Raw genomic sequence first — 27,419 nt, 5'->3', positions numbered from 1 at the left:
GTTTGTTGGTATGATCAAGACATGTAACCCATATGAAAAAAAATGTTATTAGTTGCTGAAGAACTGAAAGGATGAACCTTTTATTTCTTTGGTCAAAAAGTGAGCTTATCCATTTCCCTCTTCTTTTAAATGAAATAAAGATGCAGTTTGAAAACGCACCTACCCATTTAGCTCAATAGTTAAGTCTTGTCTGGCTGTAGTGTAAAAATAGCCATTCCTCTGTCTGAACATGAAAATAGCACTTCCCCAACAAAAGCCAAACATCTTAGAGCTGCAAAATATGTTTACTTTTATAAAAGTCTTTTTCTCTAGTGTTTATTTTGGAATCGTGTAGGTGTTCTAGTAGAGGTGAGCAGGTATATAAGGCTCAGAGACAAACCTATAAGAATATGCTTCCTGCAGTGAGGGAGTCTTGTGATATTCACAACTTTCTAGACGTTGGGTTAAGAATATATGCTGGTGTAGTGCATATCCCTGCCTTTTAAAAAGTTATGGGGCTGGCCCTGTGGTTCAGGTGGTTGGAGCACCGTGCTCCTAACGCTGAAATTGCCGGTTCAATTCCTACATGGGCCAGTGAGCTGCACCCTCTACAGCTAGGATTGTGAACAATGGCTCTCCCTGGAGCTGGGCTGCCGTGGGCTACCCTGTGCTGCCATGAGTGGCCAGCGGCCAACGTGTGTGGCCGCCAGCCAGCGTGAGATGCCATGGGCTGCTGTGTGCTTTTGTGGGCTGCTGTGTGCTGCCTTGGGCTACCATGTGCTGCCATGAGCGTCCAGTGGTCAGCCTGAGTGGCCAGCAGCCTGTGAGAGCTGCCGTGAGCTGCTATGAGTGGCCCACCAATGACTGGCGACTGACTGCCTCAGCCGGCAGGAGCACAAGGCTCATAATACCAGCATGGGTCAGGGAGGTGTGTCCTACACAACTAGACTGAGAAACAACGGCTTGACCCAGAGTGGGAGGGGGAGGCGGAAGAAGGGGGGTAAAAAATAAAATAAAAGTTTTTTAAAAAATGAAAGAAAAGTTATGGATATATTAAAATAATGATAATGATCATAACTCACTGTCTAATCTTTGTGGAACACATTATATTCATTCATTGAGTCAGCAAACTGTTATTGAAGGGCAATATTGGCCATAGTCAAGATATTAACAAGTGAATATATATGGTTGTGTTCCAATCAAACTTTATTTACAAAAAAGGGGGTCATAGTTTGTCAACCCCTGAAATAGGGTAAAAGGAATGAGGAGTACAAGGGGGTCATCAATTTTAAGTAGGATGATCAAAGTAGTTCTCTTGACAAGATAGCATTCAATCAAAAACTAGAAGTAGGCGAGCAAATCAGACATGTGGTTATACAGAAGTAGAGCATTCCAGGTAGAGGGAACAGCCAGGGCTAAAGACCTGTGGCAGCAATGTGTCTGGTATGCTTTGAAGCTCAAGAAGGAGCTTTGCTGGCTAAGGCAGAATGAGTGAGTAACCTTATTTATAACCGTGTTCAATTGGTAGCTCCAAATTGTTTCCTCTTTCTTCTTTTTCCCCCCTCTGTTCAATGAAACATGTTTTACTACATTGAGTAAGGGCTCAGAAATAGAACTTTTCCTGACTGGGAAAGGTAAACAATGTTAATATTTTGTTTTGTCCCCATGAAAGCCTCGGTTCAACTCCATATCAAGAACCAGGGCAATACATGAACTGAAGAACATCTCACCACAGACGTTTCCTCTAGAAATCTTTCACGAACACATTCTCATCCTCAACAAAAGCAAAATGAAGGTTTTTGTTTTGTTTTGTTTTGTTTTGTTTTGTTTTGTTTTCCCTTCTTTCACTTACCCCCCTTCCCTCCCCACCCCACACACACACTCTGGTTCAAGCCATTGTTTCTCAGTCTAGTTGTGTAGGACACAGTTTCCTGGCCCATGCTGGTACTATGAGCCTTGTGCTCCCCCCCCTCTGCCCTCCCCCGCACTGAGGCAGTCAGTCACCGGTCCTTGGCCGGCCGCTCACAGAAGCTCTTGTCGGCTGCTGGCCACTCACTCTGGCTGCTGGCCACTCATGCTGGCCACTGGCCGCTCCTGGCAGCACACGGTAGCCCACGACAGCACAGCAGCCCTTGGCAGCTCACAGCAGCCCAGCTCCAGGGAGAGCCATTGTTCACAATAGCCTGGGTAAGATTAGCAAACAGAAACACATATACAGGCCACAAAATCTCACTGTCCTCTCAAGGACATACCTTCCTCCACCTTTGCCTGCACTTCGGCCTCCCTGGAATTCTTCCAGTTGCCAGAATGCAGGGTGCTCTCCCCTTCTGGTCAAGAATGCTAGTGCCTGACCCTCGTCCCCAGGTAACTCTTACTCATCCTTGGGTTCAAAGGGCACTTTTTCAAATTAAGTCCAGTCTTTCTGTTATGCACTCTCAGAGCAAGGTTCCTTTTTCTTCACAGCCCTTTTCAGTCTGTAGTTTACATGTTCATCTGAGTGATTAATGACTATCTGCCTCTTCCACTAAACTTGAGTCTTCATGAGGACAAAAATCCTCTGCTCATGCTCCATATCGTATCTCCAGCCGCCAGCAGTGCCTGACATATAAGGAGCACTCCATAAATATTTATTGAATAACAGAAGCCTCCCAGTGGTCAAAGAAAAGAGAGAAGCATGAAAAGTTAAAATATTTACAAAATCAATAATTAGAAGCAAACACATTTTCCAGGAAAAGCATAGCTTTTTCTTTGTCCGAGTTTTGAGCAAAATTTTTCCCATGGGTCCATAGTTTTGTGTGAATTTGTAGGCAGCATCCTTATATTGATATAATACATTTCAAACAACTGTTTTCTTAAAGCATTACTCAATATAGACGTATGACAACATGCCAGATCACCATTCAACATAAACAATTCTAATTGGGGCAAAACAAGGTAATCCAAGGACACAGTTTTCTCAGAGTTATGATTTAATACAAAGGTATTAATAATGGAGGGGGACTGCATGTCCTTCAAGCCTTCCTTCATAAATATTTCTTCAGTGGGGATTGTGGTATGATTGGACAGCTGAGAGTTGACGGTTACATTCTCTGTGAACACATACAGGACTAATCCACATTCATTCTTTGACAATCAGCAGGAAGCAGTATGATTATTCAATTGACTATTGTTCAGAGTAGAACATGCATTCATCTGGACAATGACTCATGGGTTCCATTCATTTGTGAAAGAAGATGGTGGTTCATACTCCCCTCTTGTGGCCACTTTGAAATATACCGATTGCACACAGGAGCCCAGTAAAGCAAATGAGCAATCAGATTTCTTCATCTGAGTCAGATAATCTGAAAATCACTCATTCTCTAGTCCTTCTAGAATGTCAGGCCAATTTAAAAAAAAAATGACAGGATGTTTAACATCTTAAAACAAGGTTCAATAGACTTTGTGTTAAATTTTCATTGATCAATGTTTAAGAAACTCAACATTTGAGCTAAAGGGGGAAGGTTTGATGCAAATATATGAGAGGCCTGGTCACTCCTTGCACTTTACCCTTCCTTAATTATATTTGCGTTCTCTCCATTTGGTTCCCTTCAACTAGCACACCAATAGATTTGGAACTTTTGGCGAATGTGGGAAGGATTGATCTGATGAATGAACCAATTAATGAAGTTACAGGTGCTCATTTTACAGATCTTTATTGAGTACTTGCCACTCTAGAAAATCAAGGTTATATAAGAAATAATCCCTGCCTTAAAATAGCATCTTAGGGGAAAGACAACCATATACACATAACTATATTACATGATAAAAGTGATAAATGCCCCCTAAAAATTAAATTAATATGCTATTTCCCTATGACATAGGACAAAGCCAGAGATGGGAAGTGAAGGGTGACAGTTGATGAGCTGCTTCTTCTGAGTCCACACATTTTATGTAGTGCAGGACAAATGTGCATATAGCACTTACTCTGCATCAGGTATTCTACGCACTTTATCAAAAATAATATACTGTTCACCTCAGACCCATTAGAATGTGTGTGTTTTAATGTGTTGTTGAGTTAGCTCTGACTCCTGGTGAGCCTATGAATGAGCAATGTCACAATGTTCTGTCCTCAACAGTCCTCTCACTCAGCTCCTGTAGCATCCACTAGGATGATTACTATCAAAAAAAGAAAAAAGAAAAGAAAGAAAAAAACAAAATATAACAAATTTGGTAAGGACGTGGGGAAATTGGGACCCTTGTTTGCTGCTGTTTGGAATATAAAATGGTATAGCCTCTGTAAAATCATATGGCATCTGTGGAAAAGAGTATGACCATTCCTCAAAAAATTTAATGTAAAATTACCATATGATCCAGGAATTCCCTTCCTTGGTGTATCCCCAAAAGAACTGAAAACAGGGTCTCAAAGAGATGTTTGTACACCCATGTTCACAGCAGCATTATTTACAATAGCTGAAATATAAGAGCAACCCAAGTGTCCATTCTCAGATGCATGGATAAGCCAAATGTGGTATGTACATACAGTGGGATATTATTCAGCCTTAAAAGGGAAGGAAATTCTGACATAAACTACAATATGGATGAACCTTGAGGACATTATGCTAAGTGAAATAAACCAGTCACAAAAAGACACTGTATGATTCCACTCATGTGAGCAGTCAAAATCATAGAGACAGAAGGTAGAATGGTGGTTGCCAGGGCTTTGAGGCACAAGAGGAAATGGGGGTTAATGTTTAATGGGTACAGATTTTCAGTTTTACAAGATGGAGAGAGTTATGGAGATAGATGCTGGTGATGGTTGCACAGAATTATGAATGAATGTATTTAATGCCACTGAACCATGCACTTAAAATGGTTAAGATGGTACATTTTATCTTATATGTTTTTTACTACAATAAAAAATTATTTGTAATAAAAAATTACCAAGCAAGGAAAAGAGAGTGAAGGGAAGATAACACATAAAGTGGCAGCTAGCTTTAAATTCCTGGCCCCTAAGTTCGCAATTGACTTCGTAGGCAGTGAGAAGGTATTGAACGCATGCGCAAGAGCTATTTGTCCTGCTATTTTTGCTGAACCTCAAACAACTATTCACATACAACATGACAAGTACTAACAAGATGAAAAAAATTATAATTATAAAAAATTTGACTGCATTTCCTCAAAAAAACAACCATAATATTTTCAAAAAGTTACTCCGCCTTGTTCCTTTATAAACTTTTTAGAGTAATGAATACTGTTGCAAATGTTTATACAGAGTTGAACAGAAAAATATGAATGACTCAGTTTCTCCAAGCATAAATTATAATAGTCCATTGATTACATCACAGTAAATTGTGTATTTTTTTTGGCATGAGTTGTGTTTTAGTCAACTAGTGAGGCTCATCAGTCAAAGGGGCAAAACTGGTTCTTGGGAAGGGCAAAAAAATCTTATTTTTATATTTATATAAAACATAGCCATAGATATAGTACATAAATGGATAAGCAGTATATCTGTGATATTACAATTTCATGGGGGGCGGGGAACACTCAGAAAAAAATGTTCAAAGGGCCCTTTGGGAGAGTGATAATAAAAGAAATTTTTGAGAAATATTACACTAGAGAGAACAGGCTTTGTGCAAATCGTTTGTTTTGTCTCCGTTTGAGTTGCCAGCCAGTGAATGCCAGCGTAGACACTAACCAGTCCTAATTTGGTCTAACCTTTTGCTAGAAATCAAGCCTCAGTTGCATTGTCACCAACACTTGTGTGTATAACCAGACCACGCAAAATCTCTATAACAAATCCAGTGCTCTTGCACAACTATAATATTGACAAAAATACAAATGCCCTTGCTCAAAACCAAGAAGAAAACACAACCACTGAAACAAATTTCCAGCATAGGATTGCGTCAGTACACAAACAGTACTTCTTAGTCTAAAACATCTTGCTCTGAGAACTTAACACTGCAGCCAAGAAAACATCAGACAGATTTGGAGGAGGGAGGCTTTTGGCTAATAACAGCAAAGTGACCTCACCCATGAGAAAGGCCGAGTATAAACTTCGGTCTTGGTGAACAAGACACATCCTGCAAGTCAAATGCACAGAAACATTACAAAGTCCAGCTGTGTCTCATTGGGGCAAGAGATCCAGACACCAGGCAATTTGAGAGATTGGGCTCTGTGTCTATCCCAAGGTGAGGTCAGAAGAGAGCAGCCACATAGCTCACATTGCTAGTGCACAGCCCACCCCAATTCCCCCCAATTCAATGAGGGTTCTGTCTGAGAAAAGACAGCGACATAGGACTCCAGGGATTGATGTGAGCAGCTGCTGTGTTTACAGAGCTTGACTAAAAGGATGTGTTTTATCCCTGTGCCTGAAAGTCATCTCCCTCACAGAGCAGTTTATGTGAAAAGAGGAGGCGTTCTAATTCTTATTGCAGAGGCTCCATGACAATCTCCAGCATCATTCAGCTTCCTTATTGCTGGCCTTCATTGTTATCTATTATTATTATTATTATTATTATTATTATTATTTATTGAGCCCTAGTCCAGTCATGCACTGGACAAAGCACTATGCAAACATCATATCTTTTCCTCAAAAGTATTCTATCAGATAGGTATTATTATCATCTCCTTTGACAGATAAGGACATGGAAACACAGAGAGGTTAAGTAACTTGCCCAAGGTCACAGAACTAGGAAGTCTCAGAGCTGGGACTTAAATTCAGTTCTGTCTGACTCATCAATTGTCTGCTATACTTCCTCCAGGGAGAAAAAGGATTTTGAATAGGTACTCCATCCTCCAAGGGCTTGATTGGTATAATTTAGATTCAGAGGTAGTAGAATTTATTTCTAGTAGTGTTCAATGGCATCAGTGATTAGCAAGACCCTATCAGGACTTTTTGGTAGCCTCTGATAATCTGGCCCCTGATAGGGATGTAGGCACAAAAGATTAAAGGTACAAGAACATAGCAGGCATTGAACTTCAACTGCTAACGTCCTTCAATTTAGAATTGACCAATTCTGAAATCAAAGCACTGGGTATATGTACCTACAAGTAACTTTTTGGGCTGTGACTCAGACATTTGTGTCTAGCACTTTAGTCCATGTTCATAGCCAAGTACCATAGATTGGGGTGTTTTATTGTTTGTTTGTTTTTGTTGTTGTTTTGTTTTGAATCTTTCAATGGTGATTAAAACTCTCAGAGGACAACAAAAAAAAGAAAGAAAAGAAAAAAAATTTCTTGCTATTGTGATAAAGAACTTCAGGAATACAAAAAAGGACACAGAACTCTTGACTACTAAATGAAAATCCATTCGCACAAGTACAAAAGTATCATCATGAACTGGACCACATAAAAACAGCTGTAGATTCTGATTAAACTAAAAATGATCTTAAGCAATTCCAGAAGGAAAACGTATGTATTAAAATCTCCTGTTTCCTACCAGAGGGTAAGGGGGGTGGGGGGTGGGAGATGAGGGTTAGGGGCATCAAATATATGGTGATGGAAGGAGAACTGACTCTGGGTGGTGAACACACAATGGGATTTATAGATGATGCATTACAGAATTGTACACCTGAAATCTATGTAATTTTACTAACAATTATCACCCCAATAAATTTAAAAAATAAATTAAAAAAAAAATCTCCTGTTTCCTTCCTCAGGGCACTGTAGCTTTACTTTTTTAACTTTCAACCTTACTCTTTAAACTTAACCCTCCACATCAAAGTTACTTTCCTGATGTCCTGAACAATTTCTCATGTGTTCCTAGGTTCCCAGTTATCACATGATGACTCCCATTTCGTAATCTCTTGCCGTGGCTCCTCTGGGATTATCCACTGCCTGGGAAGCTACATGAGATTGGCCCTGGTCTGAGGCCCGGGACTGGGCTACGCTCACCAGCTGTTGCCCCTTCCTGTTGAGATCCACTATGTTTGCCCGACACCACTACCTATAGTGGGCACCACTTTCACTGCTAACACCATCAACCTCACCTGGAACTCCACCTCTGCTGAGCACTGTCGCTGCCAATACACACTACTATCACCATCACCCCAGGAAGGCTCTTGGGGTGCACTGTTGCCTGTGGCTGGAGCCACTGAGAAGCCAGAGCAGCTCTATGTGCTCTGGAGTCATCCACATACCAAAACCTACTGTGCTTTTCATTACACTGAATCACCTGGGTATGAAAACAGGACTCCTTATGCCCCGGTTTTTCAAGAGATTCAGTTAAATAACTTGTTCCATTTAAACTCAGAGGCCCCCTCTTTCCAGAATGCACTTCAGTCCACTGAGGGCTGGCCAAGGGTTAAATCTAAGAGAAATAAACTATTCTAGCACTGTACTGGCTATACTATTAAGCTAATCTTGTCTGCCTGGCTTCCTGTTCCCTTACAGTGAGTCTTTCCCAAGAAGTCCTTGGCTCCTCCTGGAGGACTCACCCCACTCATCCCTCAGACATGTCCAAATTTATTCAGTAGTACATAAAACTAGGTTTCAACTGAACCCACAGAACAGAGATCAGAATTCAATCACAAATAGCAGTTATAATTTTTGGAGTTTTGTTAATGTCAACATTGAAGAATTAAAAATCACAGATCATCTGTTATTGTCTCACAAAATTTATTTTACTTAATTGGACTTTAGCCTTTTTCCACCTAGGAATGTTGTAGAAAAGAGCAAAAAGGAACGTGATACTCCAAGAATGCTGTGAGGGTACCACTTGCTGCTTTGTATACTCTCTTATATGTTTTTTCCTGAAATTTGTTTATATTGTGAATTCTACCAATAATCATGTTTTCCTCATTACTTTGGTCAACAAGTCGTTTAAAGTCAAATCTGCAGCTCACTTTGTAGTGGGTTGAATTGTGTCCCTCAAAAATATTTGTTTAAGTCTCAACCTCTGGTACCTATGAATGGGACCTTATTTAGAAATAGGGTCTTTGCAGATGTAATTAAATTAAGATGAAGTCACACTGGATTAGAATGGGCCTCAAATCCAATGACTGGTGTCCATATATATATATATATATATATATATATATATATATATATATATATATATATATATAACTGGAGGCCACTAGAAGCTCGGAAGAGGTAACAAAGGATTTTTCCCTAAAGCTTTCTTAAGGAGCCTGTGCCTTCTTATTTCAGATGTCTAGCCTCCAGAACTTTGAGAAAATAAATTCCTGTGGCTTTAAGCTACCCAATTTTTGGTAATTTGTTATGGCAACTGTTGGAAACTAATAGAAGTTTTGGTACTGAGAATGGGTTACTCTTATACCAAATTCCCCCCAAAAAATGGAAATGACTTTGGAATTGGATAACGGGTAGTGGTTCGAAAACTTTGGAGGCATATGATAGAAAAAGTCCAGATTGCCTTGAGGAGATTACTGGTAGAAATATGGGCATTAAGGGAAATTCAAGTAAGGGCTTAGAAATAAATAGGAACTATGGAGGAATCTCCTATCATCTTAGAGAATACATATATTGTCATGAACAGAATGTTAGTAGAAATATAAATATTAAAGGTAATTCTGGTGAAGCAAGGTCTCAAAGGAAATGGTGAACACGTCATTGGATCTAGAGAAAAGGTGACCATTGTTATAAAGTGGCAGGAACTTTGCTGAATTATCTTTTACTGTTGGATGGAAAGCAGAACTTGTAAGTGATGAATGTGGATATTGAGCTGAGATTTCCAAACAAAGTGTGGAAGGCATAACCTGGTTTTGCCTTGCTGCTTATAGTAAAATTTGACAGGAAAGAGATAAATGGAGGAAGAAACTATTAAGTGTAAAGGAACCAGCACTTAATGATTTTGAAAATTCTCAACCTCCAAATAGCAAAAAATGGAAAGTATGCTCTGGAAAGAACGTCAAGGATATAGCCAGACACCATTTTGCTACAGAGATTAGACGTGAATGTGACCATGGATCCAATCAACCTTCTCAACAGAAGCGAGGAATACAGATGAATTTATTCAGGAAAGATCTGTAGAGGACCCTCTTGTCTGATGGCTTAGATGCCCATAGATTGCACAGGAGACTCACAAGTTTCTTGAGAATGTTATACCAGCATAAATATTTCTACCCTGGGCTGAAAGGGAGAGAGACAGGATGAAATGAAGGCTGTTAAACTTCCAAAATTTTACATGTCTACAAACATGTGTTATCTTTCAAGGAAAAGACAGGATGACTCCTGTTATGGGCTGAATTATGTCCCCCCAAAAATTCATATGTTAAAGTCCTAACCCCCAGTATCTCAGAATGTGGCTATATTTGGAGACAGGACCTTTAAAGTAATTAAAGTAAAATGAGGTCATATGGATGGGCCCTAATCGAATATGACTGATATTCTTATAAAAGATTAGAACACAGACACACACAGAAGGATAACCATATGATGACACATGGAGAAGACAGTCATCTGCAAACCAAGGAGAGAGGCCTCAGAAGAAACCAACCCTGACAGCACCTTAATCTTGGACTTCCAGCCTTCAGAACTGTGATAAAAATAAATTTCTGTTATGTAATCCACCCAGTGTGTGGTATTTTGTTATGGTAGTCCTAGCAAACTAACACATGGTGTAAGCAAGAAAGAGGGTTCTACAGGTCAGGTCCTGGCCAAGATAATTGTTGACACTGTTTTTCCTGCATCTTTCCCTCATCCATACTCACTTCCTACCTGGGGCTCTCCACTACTCCAAGGGAACCATGCCCCCTTCCGACAATGAATGTATGTCTTGTCTCTTAGACTCTTAATAAGCAGGAACAATGATATTTCTCTCATCTCACCCAGAGACTTGTGCTATGTATAACAATAAGGCTCATTCAGTGCTTGAGGATTGATTCATGTATTCTCTAGTCCTCGCTTGAATCAGAGGTACTTAGCTTCATGGGACGCCTGAGTAGAGGAGTTCATAGATGGACTTTAGGAGCTTACCCACGGCTTTCATTAAATTCTCAAAGAGAATCCTAGCATGAGGGGGTTAAAAAATATATTTCAGCTTCAATGTTGGCTTTTGTTAGACCCTTCTGTTCAATTCTGATGTTATGTCGGCCAGTTCATATGCAGTAATATAATAAGCTCTTTATTAGTCAAAGTTCTCCCATCACATTTAGACACTGGATAAGACTCTAAATCTGATCTACAGCTTCACACATTAAGTGAGTATTATTGTAGGTTTGTTGTCCACAGCTTCATGAACTGTAAATTATTTTATAAATGACAACTTCAGCAACAATAAGAGTTTGGATATCTGCCATGAACATTTCAAAAATAAAGCCATATTTAAAAGAAAAAAAACAAAAGACAGTGTGGATTCAAGGTATTTTTATTTTTATTTTATCAAAAATTCTCTATTTTCTATTTACAAGAAATACACTTGTGTTTTTTAATTATTTTATAGCTTAGTAAGACCTAGAGAAAAAATCCAGTATAGCTGAGAGTCACACTTTGCCACCTACAAATGAACATTCTAGGTACATTATTTACATTTAAGAGATAAATCCAGTTTGTTTTAACTGAATTATTTTTATTAACATAGATTTCTATAAGAAATTTAGTTTGATCATTTCATAGAAATAAAAAGTGTCAATTTTCATATTAGAAAAAAATATTTTTTTTGGTCAAATCTCTTTTCTGTAGCTCTCTAGCTAAAACTTAGTCTCATTGAATTAATGTAATTACCTGAACTCAGTCTCATAAAGTTATCTCAAATAAATGGGGAATGTTGTTAGAATAAGAAGTCAACATTTTCAGTCCCAGAGAAAATTTTCTTCGGCTAACCTGAGCAACATCTTCAGAAATGCTTGTTCTACAGATCCTGCAATGGTCGCACCACGCCCATGGCCCTCAGGAGCTGTTGGAGAAATGGTGTCTCTGTCTCCCACACTTCTCAGACCCAGATGTGCACAGAGGCAAAGAAGAAGCAAAGTCAAAGACAGTCTATCCCTTTGATCTTCCTCTGGGGAGACTGCTCACACACTACAGCTTCGCTGGGGAAAAATATCCCATTGTCTGAGGCAAAAGGACATCACGTCATTTCATCCTGTGCCTGAAAAGGCAGTTTGGAACAAGTCATCCTGATTCTAGAGATGTGAGATGGTTCCCAGCTGTGTCACGACTTGTGTTTGGTTCCTAGGCAAATTGCCCAGTTTCCTCTGCTTCCAAATTTCCCCAACTGCAAAAGAGAGATAATACTTGTTACCTTTCTCTTACGGTGTTCTGAAAAATAAACAAGGCAAATGTTTCTATAGTGCTTGGAGATAATTGTGTGAAGGCAGATTTGCCTAGAACTAGAGGTTGGCTTTTTATTTTTGTTGTTCTTGGTTTGTTTTTGGCCTGACTTTGGCATGAATGTAGAAAATCTAAATTAAATTAAATTCCAACCAATCACTCATGTTTATGGAGCATTTACAGTATGCAAAGCACTGTGCCAGGCACATGGAGAACACAGAGAGGGCACGTCCCTACCCTGAAGGAGCTCACAGCTTCCTCTGAAAGAGGTATTATAGCCTAGAGGTTGAGGAACACAGTGTAGCCATCGGCCAAGGTAACTGGGTTGAAATCTCACTCTACAACTGAGCAGCTGGAGACCCTAGAAAAATCACTCAGCTTTACCAAGCTCCAGTTTCCTCATGCAAAACACAATAGCTAATCTTTAAGTGTCGGCTAAGTGGCAAGAGGTGTTCTATATACTAAAATTTACTTAAAACTCAGAACAACGTTAAAACTCACAGCAACCGTCTGAGGTAGATACTATCATTGTCCCCATATTTGTATCCCCATCTTATGGATAAGGATGCTGAAGCTTGGAAAGATTACATAACTTGTCCGAGGTCGTACAGTTAGGAAGTGGTAAAACCAGGACACAAACACATGCTGAGTGGCCTCAAAGCGTGCAGACTGTACCACTATACTACACTTCCCTCAAATGGGAACATAGTAATACTCACCTCAAATAGACTTGTGAGGATCAACTGAAAGAATGCACAAAAAACCGTTAGCACAGTGTCTGAAGCATAACAAATGTGCAACAAACGTAGAAGTAGTAGAGGAAGAGATTAGAGACACATATAAATGACCAGAATTCCAAGTCAAAAATAAATGCACACCTCCAGTCTATTTCACAGGAAAACTCCTTCTTATAGACCAATCATTATAAAGGGTCTTACAGTCGGGAGTGGTACTGAGGGAAGAATAGTCAATGAACTGCAACATTTGTGCACTGGCATACAAGTGATCTATACTACAAAACAGTGATGCTTCATATACATGTAAATTTCTGAAGATCATTTAAAGAAATGTGAAAGTGGGGTGGGGGGTGGGAGATGAGGGTAAGGGGGATCAAATATATGGTGATGGAAGGAGAACTGACTCTGGGTGATGAACACACAATGTGATATATAGATGATGTAGTACAGAATTGTACACCTGAAATCTATGTAATTTTACTAACAATTGTCACCCAAATAAATTTAATAAAATAAAAAAAAAGAAAAGAAATGTGAAAGTATCTGAAATACCCAGCTATTATTAAAATTCGGACTGTATTCTTGAGAACAATTTCCAATTAAGCAATGTGAAAATGCAACTGCTACAGTTCTTCTCCCCTCCCTTAACGCCCATCCCCCAATTTCCTTTAGGAAGAAACAACAGCATGGAGTTTCTTTTCAAAGTCTTAAAATAAAAATCTCCAAAAAAAAAATGGATCCTGCTTATAAAACCTTTTAGAGTAGTTTGGAGGAAAAAAAAAAGTTGCATAAAGAGCCAAGTGCTTATATCCTAGCCAAGTTATGAGCCTCTGAGAACAGGAGCTTGAAGGGAGGACTGTTAACTCTTCCCCTGTTGGTTTGCACTGCTGGTAAAGCTCATCGCGCCCTCCGTGAGAGGCCAGCCTGCCAGAGAACGGCAGGAATCTGCAACAAAAACGATGACAGTCTGAAATACGCCCCAGTGCCAACCTCCAAATTCTCCTGTCACCCCAGACTCTGAGGAGTTGACAGAGCAGCAGAATTTCAACTCCAATAGACTCAAATGTGTTTCTGCGCCAAGAAGCAGAGCTAATAAGAGAAGAAATTTAAAGAGTATTGGGTATTTGTCAAACTTTTATTTCCTGGCTGTGTGCAAAGAGGGAATTCAACTTCAATTTTCGGCAAAGGCTCTGGGTCTAGCCATCTATCAGAAGGTAAATTTTAATAAGTTTATATATTGTCTAACTGCATGTGTTTAATTGATTTGCATGATCTGATAAAGATATCTAAGATTAAGATTTTTGCCTAATACAAAGCCATTCATTTACCAAAAAAAAAAAGAAAAAATCTCTTGTATGATTTACAGAAAAGCTATTTAATCGGGAATTTTAACACTTTTATTCATGTTTCCTTTTCTTCTGCAAGATTAAATATTAAGTACTAAAAAATGATGGGTTTAGTGCAGAGCAAGGACATAGATGTAAAACTGTTGTTGGTCAGAATTGCGTTCAGATCTTGGTGAAGTCTGAATTCTGAAATGTGTTTTGTAGAAATAGTTTACTAACTATATTAAATAAATCATAAGGAAAGTAATTTCAAAACAACTATGAAACCAAAGTAATTTGTGTGTTCTCCATGTTTAAAGTATCTAAAATTATTCAATAACCACCATTGTTCAGTCTGTGCTTAATAGCAATGTAGAAATGGAACATTTTGCTTTTTCAAAAGGTAGAAAAATCCCTGTAATATTATATTATTCTTTGATTATTTTATAGCTATTGTGACTGGTATTCCTTTCCTGATTCCCTTTTACAGTTTTATGACTAATTGTCTCTAATCACTTTCTATCATTTTTTTAAGATGTGCACAAACATACATAAAATTTCTCAATTCCTAATGATTTCTTATTAAGGAAGGGAAAAAGGAGGGAGGGGGATCAAAAAGCTAAAGCGATTACAACTCTCATATTGTAAGGCACTATCACTTCTGGCTCTATCTTCTAAAATAAAAAAATAATGCAAGTCATGCTCATTCATTCCTCCAAGTATTAGAGGTCACCCTGCAGGAGAAAACCATGCTTTCAACTGCAGATCAATACTGTTGATACTATAAGCAAGAGGTACTGCAGAAAGAGTATCTTTCTTGTACGGTCTTTAATCGGCAAAGAGGTTAAATATGTCACCTTGGCATTATATCTGAGCTCTTGTCTGGCCAGAGCCCAAGTACACTGAATAGAAATGTTCACTCGGTCCAACTCAGCAGAAATCTTTTTTTTTTTTTTTTTCAATTCTCCCCTTTCTCATGGATACCAGCTTTTTTGGGTTCACAGCTTGTTTAGCTAAACCTTGATGGTTATGACTATCATTAACTATGACTTTAGAAAAAAAAGGACATCACCAGAGGGTAAGGGGGGTGGGGGGTGGGAGGTGAGGGTAAGGGGGATCAAATATATGGTGATGGAAGAACTGACTCTGGGTGGTGAACACACAATGGGATTTATAGATGATGTAATACAGAATTGTACACCTGAAATCTATGTAATTTTACTAACAATTGTCACCCCAATAAATTAAAAAAAAAAAAAAGGACATCCCTCTTAGGAAAGATTTAAGTACATATTTCTGTTCATTCAACAAGATCTAGCAAAGCAGAGGCGTCTGTTTCATCTCCTTATCATCCAATCAATTAATGCTGCTTTTCATATTTTGGAAAAGAATATATTCATGTGATTAATAAATCTTGCCATTTTTCTTTCAGGAAATTTTTGTACAGCTATTTATCAATTAGAGTACTGGATTTCCTTTACACGTCCTTTGGGGTTTAATCCCCAATAGTCTCTCATGTGCAGTTTCACTTATCAACTAAGTAAAAATAATAATGATGATAAAAATGAAATGAATTGTAACGTAGCTGGACAATTCCAAAACATTATTCATTCTATTTTCTCTTGACTGCTTGTTTTTAGTCAGTCAATTTTTAACAGTATGTAAACACTGCTATTTTAATGAAATTTAGCACAATGTCCAGAACATGTTAGAGATCTTTTCCACAAAGAAGAACCCAAATAACTGTTGTTAAAAGACTTCAGGTGCCTTTTGCCCTCACATAGCATTCTGGAACAACCTTCAGTGAAGGAGAAGGAGGCCCCATAAATCCAGGAGAATTTCTGTTGTAGGCGGCCCAAGAGATGCCCAACTAGGCCAGGATCTGGTTCATACAGGGCCCGCAGGGCATCTTTCCCCAAAAGCTGAGCCTGCAATAGAGGTACCAGCTGGGGCTAGCCTGCTTTTTGTCCTGGGCATCAAAAGGTGGACAGAATTCTGGGGAAGAGAGGGACTGTAGCAAGATGGTGTAATAGAGTGAATAATAGAGTGAATGGGCTCTGGAGGCATATAGATGTAGTTTATATCTAGGCTGTATCAGGCTCTGTGAATTTGGTAAATGACTCTTTGGGCCTCTGTTCCCTCATTTGTGGAAACGCGGAATCACACAATCGGTGGCGACCTCAAAGATTTGTTGTGATGACTAAGTGAAGAAAACAGCTATGCCTGGTGCACATGAAGCTGTCAATCGATCATAGCTAATATGAAAGCACTAGCATACCTACACGTCCTGACTGGAACTCCACAGAAAGGGAATTTTCTCCAGGTTTTACCTCAGGGTTTCTTGCTTCTACCTGCACACGTTGCTATATAATAAAATGTCAATGTCAGGTCTCTGCCTCCGAGTCAGCACAGCACAGTGGACAGAGCATGTGTTTCCAAGCCCAAGTGTTGGGCTTGAATCCTGACTCTGCCTCTTACAGGCTGTGTGAGCTTGGGCAGTGATTTCACACCTCCAGAACTCAGTTTGCCCATTTATTAAGCAACTAGTGATACTATTACCCACACATGGGGTTGTTGTAGAAATTAAATGACTTTTTTAAATAACTATAGCACCTGGCAGTGCACTAGACACACAGTGAGAGTGTTCGGTTACGCACTTGAAATGATTTTTTCTGGTAGTAAAATTGGGGATTAAGAAAATATTCTTTGAATTCATTGTCTTTTTTTTTTTTTTTATCCAAAGAAATGGAAAAAATAAAGCAAACACTACTGTATTCTCCTGGTGGCCTCAACATGAAGTATTTATTACTGTGATTCTTTGCTGCTTCATCAATTAGCTGCTTCTTAATGGCCAAGTCAAATGAAACCAAAGAGAGTTTTCTATTTCAGATTGCCATTAAGGAGAGTGAGAAGAAATGTTGCTTTGCAGTCAATTCTCTTTTATTGGCCTGCTTGGACAGAGGAGAAGGCCCCCAGCATTTCTCCTTTCTTATCTTTTCAAGAATAGGGGTTTTGACTTACTCCAGGGGGTATTTTTGCTCTCTAACTGAAATTCAAACAAAAGGGTTTGGATTTTGTTTTTTGTTTTTGTAAACCTCTCCCCTATGTTCCTAGCATTGAAATGTCAGCTGCTTTTTCTGGCTACATGTAGCAGGAGCAGCCTGTCGTCATAGCAATGAAAGGGTATAGAGAGACTCGAGTTTCATGACCCACTCTGTGAAATACCTCTTAGTCTGCTTTAAAATCCTTCTTTAGAAATGAAGTCCCTAGTCCTGGCTTGTTTCCTTCCTATTATACAACCAGCTTATGCACGCCAATTGCAGTAGCTAAATGTTTCCTTTAAAGATCCAGTGAATAGATGTTAAGAAAATGAACAAGAAAGCTACTAAAATAGTGACCGGTTTACTGGGAGCGCAGGGGAAAAACAACTGGGATGGCAAAGGAAGAGAACTAGAAATGACTTCACTTCATAGCACACACTTCACACCCTGCAATAAGTCCATCCTCCCACTGCCTCCTCCCGTTGTCACCATAGCTATAGGATAGTGGTTATCTAGGGGGATTCTGGGGCAGGCTGCCAGGACACAAATCCTGGTACTCAGACTTTCTAGTGTTTTTTTTTATCTTATTCACTCTTTGCCTCCATCTTCTCATATGTAAAATAGGGACCATAATAGTTATAAAATTGTCATGGGAATTGAATAAGATACTCTATGTAAGGTTCTTATTACAGTCTCTGTCCGGGGGTAAAGGTTGACTGTTAAGCTTGACAAGCCTCAGTTTTCCTTAATTATTAAATGGGGATAACAGTTAATTCATAAGATTATTGTAGGATGAGCTGAAATAATGGATATAAGTGCTCAATAAGAGGTAGTTCTTTTAATTTTTTTCATCACTTGGTCTAAAACTGATAAAATGGCTTTTTTCAACTTGGAATTTCTCAGTAAGTAAACTGTAATGTATACAAGCCTCAGATGTATCATTGTGTAAACATGAGCCACTGAATTCCTAAAGAGGGAAAAAAAGAGAAATAATAAGGGTTTTTACATTTATGACGAGTAGAGAAGATTCTGCTTATCCGAATTAACACTAGGGGGCAAAAGGTATTAACACATCTTATCTTTCATGAAAATGTGTTTTGTTAAAGTTTCCGTTTTAGCTTCTCCAGTGTTTTTCAGGTCATAAAATTATGTAAATATGTAATATTTTAATCTTATGTCTCACACAACTAATGTATTCAGTGTGCTATCCCATGTGAAAGGCCAGCAACACTACAGGAGCAAAAATAGAGAGGGCTGTGCTCTTGAGGAGCTCACTACGTAATTAGGGAGAGAGTCATTAATCACACCATCACATTAAGAAAAAGTGCCTATGCTCAAACATAAGGTGACCTCATTACAAAGTCATCTTCATTTGTCTAATGAAAAGATCCTCAGCCAAAGTCTTTGACCAACCTAAACGTACAAGTGGATAAAATATCGTAAAGTAGACTTAGGATACGTACTCTATGGTGATATAAACATATTTCAAATCTCATTTCACTTTAAATGTTTTTCCCTGATAAAAATGACGTTTTCCATTCTCATATTTTATGAAACAATTTTGTTAAAACTTCCTACAGGCATCTTTAACATCAGTGTTTGTGTTCACCGGATCCACTCTGTAATTATCTAACGCAGAATACGTCATCAATCCTCTCTCTGCATATTGTTTATAACACACTTCTTAAAAATCTGCTGGTGCTGCACATTGGATCCCCATGCATGAATTCTCATTCTATGGCAATGATCGCTACATATTAATTACTTACTATATTGCTTTCACCAGTGCTCTTTAAAGGGTTTATTGGAAACCACGTGAGTCTGTAAAGCATGGCTTTCTAAAATTGTGCAATCCCAACATTTGCAATAATGAAGTCATACCTCAAGAATAAATACTAACTCTGCTTTAAATATCTTTATCTCCTTTTTTAAAGTGACCTTCTTAAGAACAAAAATAATCATTGCATAAGATTATTTTAGGCTGTTTTCCTGAAATGGTACTCGTTGTTCAAAATGAAGTAATTGAGGCAATGGCCTTTAATGTTAGAGACCTCAGAAGTACTAGAATATAAGGCAAATTCCTCTTCTACAGCATGATTTTAGGGAATGAAAAAATTCACATTACATTTAGCATATATTGTATATAAGTATATGCTTAAATAAGTGTTAAGAAGGCAAAGCACCTTTGTTCTAGGAAAGTATGTGAGGAGCCTGACCTCTGCTCAAGATCAGTGATGGCTTTCCTTGATCTGAAGGCTAGATAGACGTTAACTGTGTGTGTATGTGTGTGTGTGTGTGTGTGTGTGTGTGTGTGTGTGTGTGTGTGTATGTGATGGGTGGTGGTGGTTGGGGTGAGTGGCTGTTGGAAAGAGGATTCTGAGAGTGTGAACACCTTTCGCAAAGGCCCTGCAGCAGGAGGGATCAAGGCCTATTTGAGGAAGAGAGAGACGGCCAGCTCCTCTGAGCAAGGGGCAGAGCAGTGGGAGATGCACATCCTAAGCAACTCCCCATAATGCTCTATTCCCTGAGCACTGAAGGTATTTATCCTCTGCTTAATTCATGTTTAATATGTGTCTATAACGTCTCTGTTGAACTCTATGTAGAGTCAAAGTTCTGATAGGCATGATCCATGATTATGCCTAGCTCAGACCCACATTGTTGTAGGTTCAGTTATTATAGAAAGGATGACAGGCAATTCAAGGTCAGAGCTCCAGTACTTTTGATACTGAGTATATTATTTACACTCGTAGGGCTGGGACACCTTGATGTCAGATGGTGGTGACTCAGCAGAGAACACAAAATAGGAGAGCATCTTTTTCAGTCTTTCAGATGACTTCAATTACAAGATACAGAGCTCTCCCAAGAGACTCATTAATATTTTAAAAGCCCTAAAGCATCAGTGTTAACTCTGGATCAGGTAACAACATGTATATATGTTAGCCAGAATACACCTACAGGACTTGTTCTCTGATAACAATGCCTTTGGCTATCATGTAAAGACAAGGTGAAGGAGAATGTCCTGTTTGGGTCTGATTATGAAGTATCCATAATAATCATTTTGTTTACTACATTTCCCTGAGAGGAAATTTTTCCATAGTTATAATAATTACCAAAAATAGCAGCCTGCAGGCTTCCTCTGATATAAACGAATTCAACAGAAGATACCTGTCCTTATTTGGAAATGTGGATGTACGTACTCCAGGAAGTGATATGCCAATCGTTAGAAGAAAAATGAAATAACAGGGAAAATAGTCAATGCAAACCTCTCCTTCTTCTAGGGTATGTGGTATGTTTTTCTCATTTCTTTTGAAACAAAATAGGATGAACAGATCAGGTAGTCATCATCTGCCTTGAAACCAAAAATGCTGAAGCAAGTTTCCTTGGTTTACAAGGGAAGGAGGAGGACTTGTAAGTTTTGCTGAGGCTGCCAACGAAGGAGTCAACAAATGGGGAGAAACTCAAGGCAACATGAGGAAAATTCAATGAGAAAGATTTGAAGAAATAACTACCAGCACTGACATTTCCAAGGAATCATTAACATAGCCAATACAAGAGAGGTAAAAGAATAGATTCCTCCCTTTAGAGATATGGGTGGCCATGTTTACACTTGAGTTCAGTGGTCAGACAGCTTGTTAAATGCTTAAGAGAAAAGGAAAGAGAAGGGAGATAAACAGAGAGAAGTATAGTGAGACGAGAAGGGCCCAGTAGAGACAGATGGTTAGGTTAAGTAGATTTAAATGGTAAGGCAACAGGGAAAACTTCAAAAATAATATTTACCATTTTAAATGTAAATTTAATGTTCTAAATTAATTAATGTAATTTAATGTTCTTAAAAAGCTATAGGGACTGAAAAGAAATCAAATACAAAAATCTACTCTGACCTAATCTTACTCTAATTTAAACTTCTAGAAAATATTATAGAAATTGAAATAGAACCAACTACAAGTAAGACTCAAAATGAACCAGAAAAACCAAAGTATATTCTGGCTGTTTGTACAACTTCACTTCTAAATCTAGATGGATGATGTTCTAGAGTGCGCCAAACTTTAGGTGCCCTCCCCTTCTCTAGGAGACAGAAATTTTAGGACACCAAAAGATAGAGACCAAGAGTCAAAGGGTTTGACTCAGGAATGTCCTATGTACCCTACCAAACGCAATGTCCAAGCAATATTTGCTGTTACACACACAGCTTTCCACCCTCCACCTGAAGGGCCATGTACTCTGTCTCGGAGGCCAGAGCTGACATTGCTCCATCAGAGACCAGAGGTGGCTGACACATGCATAGCCCTTTCTGCCCTGCCTTTCAGGCCAATATCTGCAGGCTTGACTGTGTTACCTTTCTAGCTAGAGGGGGGAAAAACATTTAGGCCCTTTTCCTTGTTTTTCCAGGGCCAAAACTTGTAGACCTGCTGAGAAATCTAATTACAACCTCTTTTCATGGTGAAATTCAATTACAGCCTCTCCCATGGTGAAAGCCAATCCTTTTCATACAATAAAGGAAGCTAAACAAAGGGGTTTCAAGCAGGGGATGTGCCTGTGTTCTGCCTTCTGTCTTAAGCAACTATGCAGAAAGGTTGCAGTGACCTTGGCTTGCTTAGGAACAATGGTTATAATCTATTACTACCCCCATTCCCTTAAGAAGGATATTTTCATATCTGATGCCAAGAGTTTCTGGGGATTTCCTCAAGGATCCATTTGTTAAGGAAAACAAATTTTGAGCCACCCTCCACACACTCATTTTTTTTTTTCCTTTTTTTTTTTTTTTTCAGGACTTTATTGGGAAACAGTGTGTACTTCCAGGATTTTTTCCAAGTCAAGTTGTCCTTTCAATCGTAGTGGTGGAGGGCACAGTTCAGCTCCAGGTCCAGTAGCCATTGTTAGTTGCAGGGGGTGCAGCCCACCATCCCTTGTGGGGGTCAAGGAGTCGAACCAGCAACCTTGTGACTGAGAGCCCACTGGCCCATGTGGGAATGGAACTGGCAGCCTTTGGCGTTAGGAGCATGGAGCTCCAACTTCCTGAGCCACGGGGCCAGCCCCACACACTCATTTTTGATTCAGCATGATGACTTCTCTTACTGAACTTGGAATGTAGTATTAGACAAGGAATAAAAGTAGTGAGTTATTTAAGCCTCCTATAATCTCTTTTTGACATCCTTAGTATTCTGTGCCACCCTTTCAGCCAATCTGTTTGCTTGAGGATAATAAGAAACTGCAGTGTTGCTTGAAGAAGTGTCAAACCAAATTTCCAAAACCTGACTGACATGAATGTTCTCAAAACAGTCATTTATAGAAATACATATTCTACAATTACTTGGCATAAGTCTAGAATTGCTGAAATAATAAAATTATTAGCCATGTTTTTAAGACTTTTATTAAAATATAGCGAGCATACAATATTATGTTAGTTTCAGGGGTACACCATAGTTATTCAACATTTATTTACCTAAAGAAGTGATCACCATGACAAGTCCAGCAACCACCTATCACCGTACCACGCTATCACAATATTATTGACTATATTCCCTATGGTGTACATTACAGCCCTATGACTTATTTGTTCTATACCTAGAAGTTTGAACTTCATATTCCCCTTGAACTTCACCCACATTTTTAAATTTTTGAATTACAGTTGACATTCAGTATTATTTTATATTAATTTCAGGTATGCAGCATACTGGTTAGACATTTGTATAATTTAAGAAGCGATTTCCCCGACTAGTCTAGTACTCACCTGGCACGCTATATAGTTATTACCATGTTATTGACTATGTTCCCTATGCTTTACTTTACATCCTCATGACTATTTTGTAACTACCAATTTGTGTTTCTTAATCCCTTCATCTTTTTCACCCTGCCCCCAACCCCCTCCCATCTATCACCCTGAAAAATCTAGTACCCATCTGACACCATACATAGTTATTACAATATTATTGACCGTATTCCTTATACTATACCCTACAACCCCATGACTACTGTGTAACAACCAATTTGTACTTCTTAATCCCTTCCCCTTTTTCACCCATCCCGCAGCCCTCCTCCCACCTGGCGATCATCAAAAAGTTCTCTGTATCCACGACTTTATTTCTATTTTGTTTATTTGTTTTTAGCAGAGTCAGCTTTTTATTGAACATGTTACAAGAAGTTTAGTGGAAAAGACCAAAGCCCATGTCATCATCAGAATCCTCAGATTCTTCTTTCTTGCTTCCACTTTCTTCTCCTCAGCAGGGGCAGCTGGGGGCAGGACCTCCTGCTGGTGCAGCACCAACTGCTGGGGCTGGTCCCTGGCCTGTACATTGCAGATGAGGCTCCAAAGTTGACATTGGCCAGAGTCTTTGCAAACAAACCTGGCCAGAAAAGTTCTACATTTACACCGGCTGCTTTAATTTTAAAGGGCATTAATCTTATCCTCCATGACTTTCACTTCATCGTCATGCAGGATGGGAGCCAAGTAGATGCAGGCGAGCTCTGAGATGGAGACCATGGTGCGGGCGAGTGCTGCGCAAGCATAACCAGGCGCAGTGCTAGTCACCAGATGAAGTGAGGGCCTCACCCCAAAACATCCTCAGCTTCCTTGAAAGGACCGATCATCTTACTGGCAGCTGAGGAAAAGGGGCTGTTTATTTGTTTTTTATTATTTAGATTCCACATGTAAGTGAAATCACATTTCATCTGTCTTTCTCTGTCTGACATACTCCACTCAGCGAAATACCCTCCAGGTCCATCCATTCTGCCACAGATGGCAAGAACCCATTCCCTTCCATGGCCGAGCAATATTCCATTGTATATAGGGTATGGACCACCTCCTCTTTATCCATTCTTCCATCGACGAATGGATATCCAGGCTGCCTTCACGCCTTGGGCATTGTAAACAATACTACAATGAACATATGGATGGACATGTCCCCTCGAAATAGCATTTTGGGTTTCTTTGGATAAATATCAAGAAGTGGGATTATTGGGTCCTTCTTTGTCTCTTGTTATAGCCTTTGTTTTAAAGTCTATTTTGTCTGGTATAAGTATTGCTACTCCAGATTTTTTTGTTTTGTTTTGTTTTGCTTTGATTTTCATGAAATAATTTTTTCCATCCCTTTCTTTTCAGTCTGTGTGTGTCTTTTGATCTGAAGTGAGTCTCTCGAAGGCAGCATATGTAAGGATCTTGTTTTCTTATCCATTCAGCCAAACTATGTCTTTTGATTGGAATATTTAATCCATTTACATTGAAAGTAGTTGTTGATAGACATGTAGTGATTGCCATGTTATTATTCATATTTTTATCTTTTTTTTTCTTCATCTTCTTAAACAAGTCCTCTAAGATTCCTTGTAATACTGGTTTGGTGGTAATGAACTCCTTTAGACTTCTCTTGTCTGGGAAGCTTTTTATCTGTCCTTTGATTCTAAATGATAGCTTTGCTGGGTAGACTAATCTAAGTTGTGGGTCCTTGCTTTTCACTACTTTGAATATTTCCTGCCAATCCCTTCTGGCCTGCAAATGTTCTGTTGAGAAATCAGCTAAGTCTTATGGGAGCTCCTTGTAGGTAAATAACTGCTTTTCTCTTGTTGCTTTTAAGATTCCCTCTTTGTCTTTAAATTTGACATTTTAATTATGATGTTTTTGGGTGTGGGCCTTTTTGGGTTTATCTTGTTTGGGACTCTGTGCTTCCTGGGCTTGTATATCTATTTCCTTCACCAGGTTAGGGAAGTTTTCAGTCATTTTTTCTTCAAATATGTTTTCAATTCCTTGCTGGAGATTCAGATATGGCAGCCCACCTGTGTCTGCATGCAGGGAGGGGTAGGGCTCAACAAAGAAACAATGGCTTCCACCAGCTCCTCCATTTGGGAGAAAGCTGCCCCTCCAGCCATCACTCTGAAGCCAGACAACTCAGTTCCTCCCCATATGTCCCTGGCACCTTTCAAGCTGCTGCCCCAGGGCTGGAGCTCAGAGTGAGTGAGTCCATCAGCAATTGAGTCTATGCGTGGATCCTTTAAGAGGAGCACCTGGGACTCCAGCCACCCTCATCTCACTCAGCCACAGTCTCTACTGGTTTTCACAGCCAGAAGTTATGGGGACTTCTCTTCCTGGAACTGGAACCCTGGTTTCAGAAACCTGGTGTGGTGCTGAGGCCCCTCGCTCCTTCCAGGGGCACCTCTGCAGCCAAGATAACCCTCTTAATTTTTAATGGTCACATGTGGGTGTGGGAACAGCCCGTCCTACATCTCTACCCTCCTACCAGTCTCCAGGTGGCTTCATCTCTATGCCCTTAGTTGTGGAGCTTCAGTTCAGCTAGCTTCAGGTGATTCTCAATGATGGCTGTTCTGTAGTTTAGTTGTAATTTTGATGTGGTCATGAGAGTGGGCAAGCACAGCATTTACCTACTCTGCCATATTGACCAGAAATCCCACTGACCACATTTTAATCACGTCTCTATCACTACTAACAGTCACTGTAGTCCACTGGATATGTATGAAGCCCAGAATTGCAACTTATCCCCAAAAATGGGCAAAATTTTTAGAAGGATCATTCACTAGTAGGTTTTAAATTAAGTATGAGTGGAGTAAGGAGTGGTAAATTCTTTAATTTGGGGGGGTTTTAGTAGTGTGTGGACAGAGTCCCAGAGAGCAGTTTCCAGGCTCTCGGCCTCACGTGGAAAGGTGCTGGCTTGGGTAGTAGATGGCCATCAACTGACTATTTAGCCATCAGCTGTAAGCGATTAGCCATTAGCCACTGATATAACTGCTGTGGCTGCATTGGGGGGTTGGTTTGTTGGCAGAGAAGCAGACAGCAGATTGCGCATCGTGTGGATCCTGTGTCTCCAACCCAGCCGCCAGTGAGAACATAGTGATATGACTCCACTATCTATGAATCACTTGGTGTTCCTTCTTGGCCTCACTATATCCTGCATTTTTGTGTGGGGAGCTGGAGCTGAGACCCTGCATGACACATGGCGCAGTGAGCAGGGTATTGTGCTGGCCAAAGATCTCCAAAGGGTGGTGGAGCAGTTTGTGCATGCTAGCAAGCATAGCCAGCATAGAAAAAGCCGTGCAGCTGCCAGAGAGCTGGACCCCAGTGGAGTGGTGGGAAGAGGTGGACAATTCTTCAACCAGCATAGGACGGAGAAAGCGAAGGTTGTTGCGGCTCTGTGGGCTGGGAAGTGCTTGCTGAGGCAGCTCAGATGTGGCATTTGTAATCCCAGGAAGCAAAACTTGCTGAATCCTTGGTGGAGGATGCGGGTGAGGTCAAGGTCATCCCTCACCCCCAGGCTGGGGAGGACTTGGAGCCCTCACCCTACAAAGGACAGCCCCCAGTACCTGAAGATGCCTGGTATACTGATGGTTCTAGCCGAGGAGCTGCAGCCATTTGGATCGCTATTGGTGTACAGACCAAAACAGACACCATTTGGTTTGATACTGGGACGGGCCAGAGTAGCCAGTGGGCTGAGCTACAGGCTGTGTGGATGATAATCAGCCACAAGCCCAGGCTCCTAGTTATTTGCACTGACAGCTGGGCGGTGTTGTGGGGTCTAAAGTTGTGGCTCCCTATGTGGAAACACCAAAACTTGTTGGTAGGACAGTGTCCACAGTGGGGTCGAGCCATGTGACAGGATCTCTGGGACCTAGGGCAGAGAAAGGAGGTGACCCTAATGCATGTCACAGGTCACTCCCCCTTAGTGTCCCCAGGTAATGATGAAGCAGATGCCTTAGCATAGGTCTGACGGTTAGAACGGGCCCCTGCCACTGATGTGACCCATTGGCTGCATAGGAAATTGCAGCATGCTGGAAGCTGAACCATGTGGCAGGTGAGCAGACGCTGGAGTCTGCCTTTGAAATAGCAGGAGATAACAGATGCCTGCTATGACTGTGCTGTCTGTGCCCAGGACAGCCCCCAAAGGCGGAGGCTCCCCTGGGAGACACAGCAGATTATGCAAGGAAGGGTACCCCTCAGTCACTGGCAAGTGGATTGCATTGGACCCCTACCTAAAGCACGCAATACAATATATGTGTTCACAGCAGTGGACACTGCTACGGGGTTGATGTTTGCTTGGCCGTGTCTGGCTGTGGATCAGCAGCATACAGTGGTCACTCTTACATGGCTGTGCGCCCTCTATGGGCGCCCCCAAGTCATTGAA

The 27,419-nt window shown here is 40.1% G+C and overlaps 1 protein-coding gene and 1 pseudogene across 3 annotated transcripts in view; one reads left to right on the top strand and one right to left on the bottom strand.

The window, feature by feature from the left end:
* The first annotated feature begins 13,746 nt into the window (after nt 1–13,746).
* SPARCL1 (SPARC like 1) overlaps nt 13,747–27,419 on the top strand; it is a 49,324-nt gene continuing 35,651 nt past the window's right edge. Inside the window, exon 1 of one of the 3 annotated variants that reach the window (XM_019731256.3) lies at nt 13,747–14,143. The gene's annotated coding sequence lies outside the window, so the exon portion shown is untranslated. The remainder of the gene's footprint in view (nt 14,144–27,419) is intronic. The other 2 variants (XM_019731255.3, XM_074323782.2) reach the window with 2 other exon arrangements.
* Nucleotides 23,344–23,905, bottom strand: LOC109447197 (large ribosomal subunit protein P1 pseudogene; annotated as a pseudogene).

This window comes from Rhinolophus sinicus, chromosome 1 (assembly GCF_057876585.1).
Source record: "Rhinolophus sinicus isolate RSI-liver-muscle chromosome 1, RSI-T2T, whole genome shotgun sequence".
Taxonomy (NCBI): Eukaryota; Metazoa; Chordata; class Mammalia; order Chiroptera; family Rhinolophidae; genus Rhinolophus; species Rhinolophus sinicus.
Note: the sequence above shows the minus strand (reverse complement) of the source record. Positions and strands in the feature narration are given on the sequence as shown.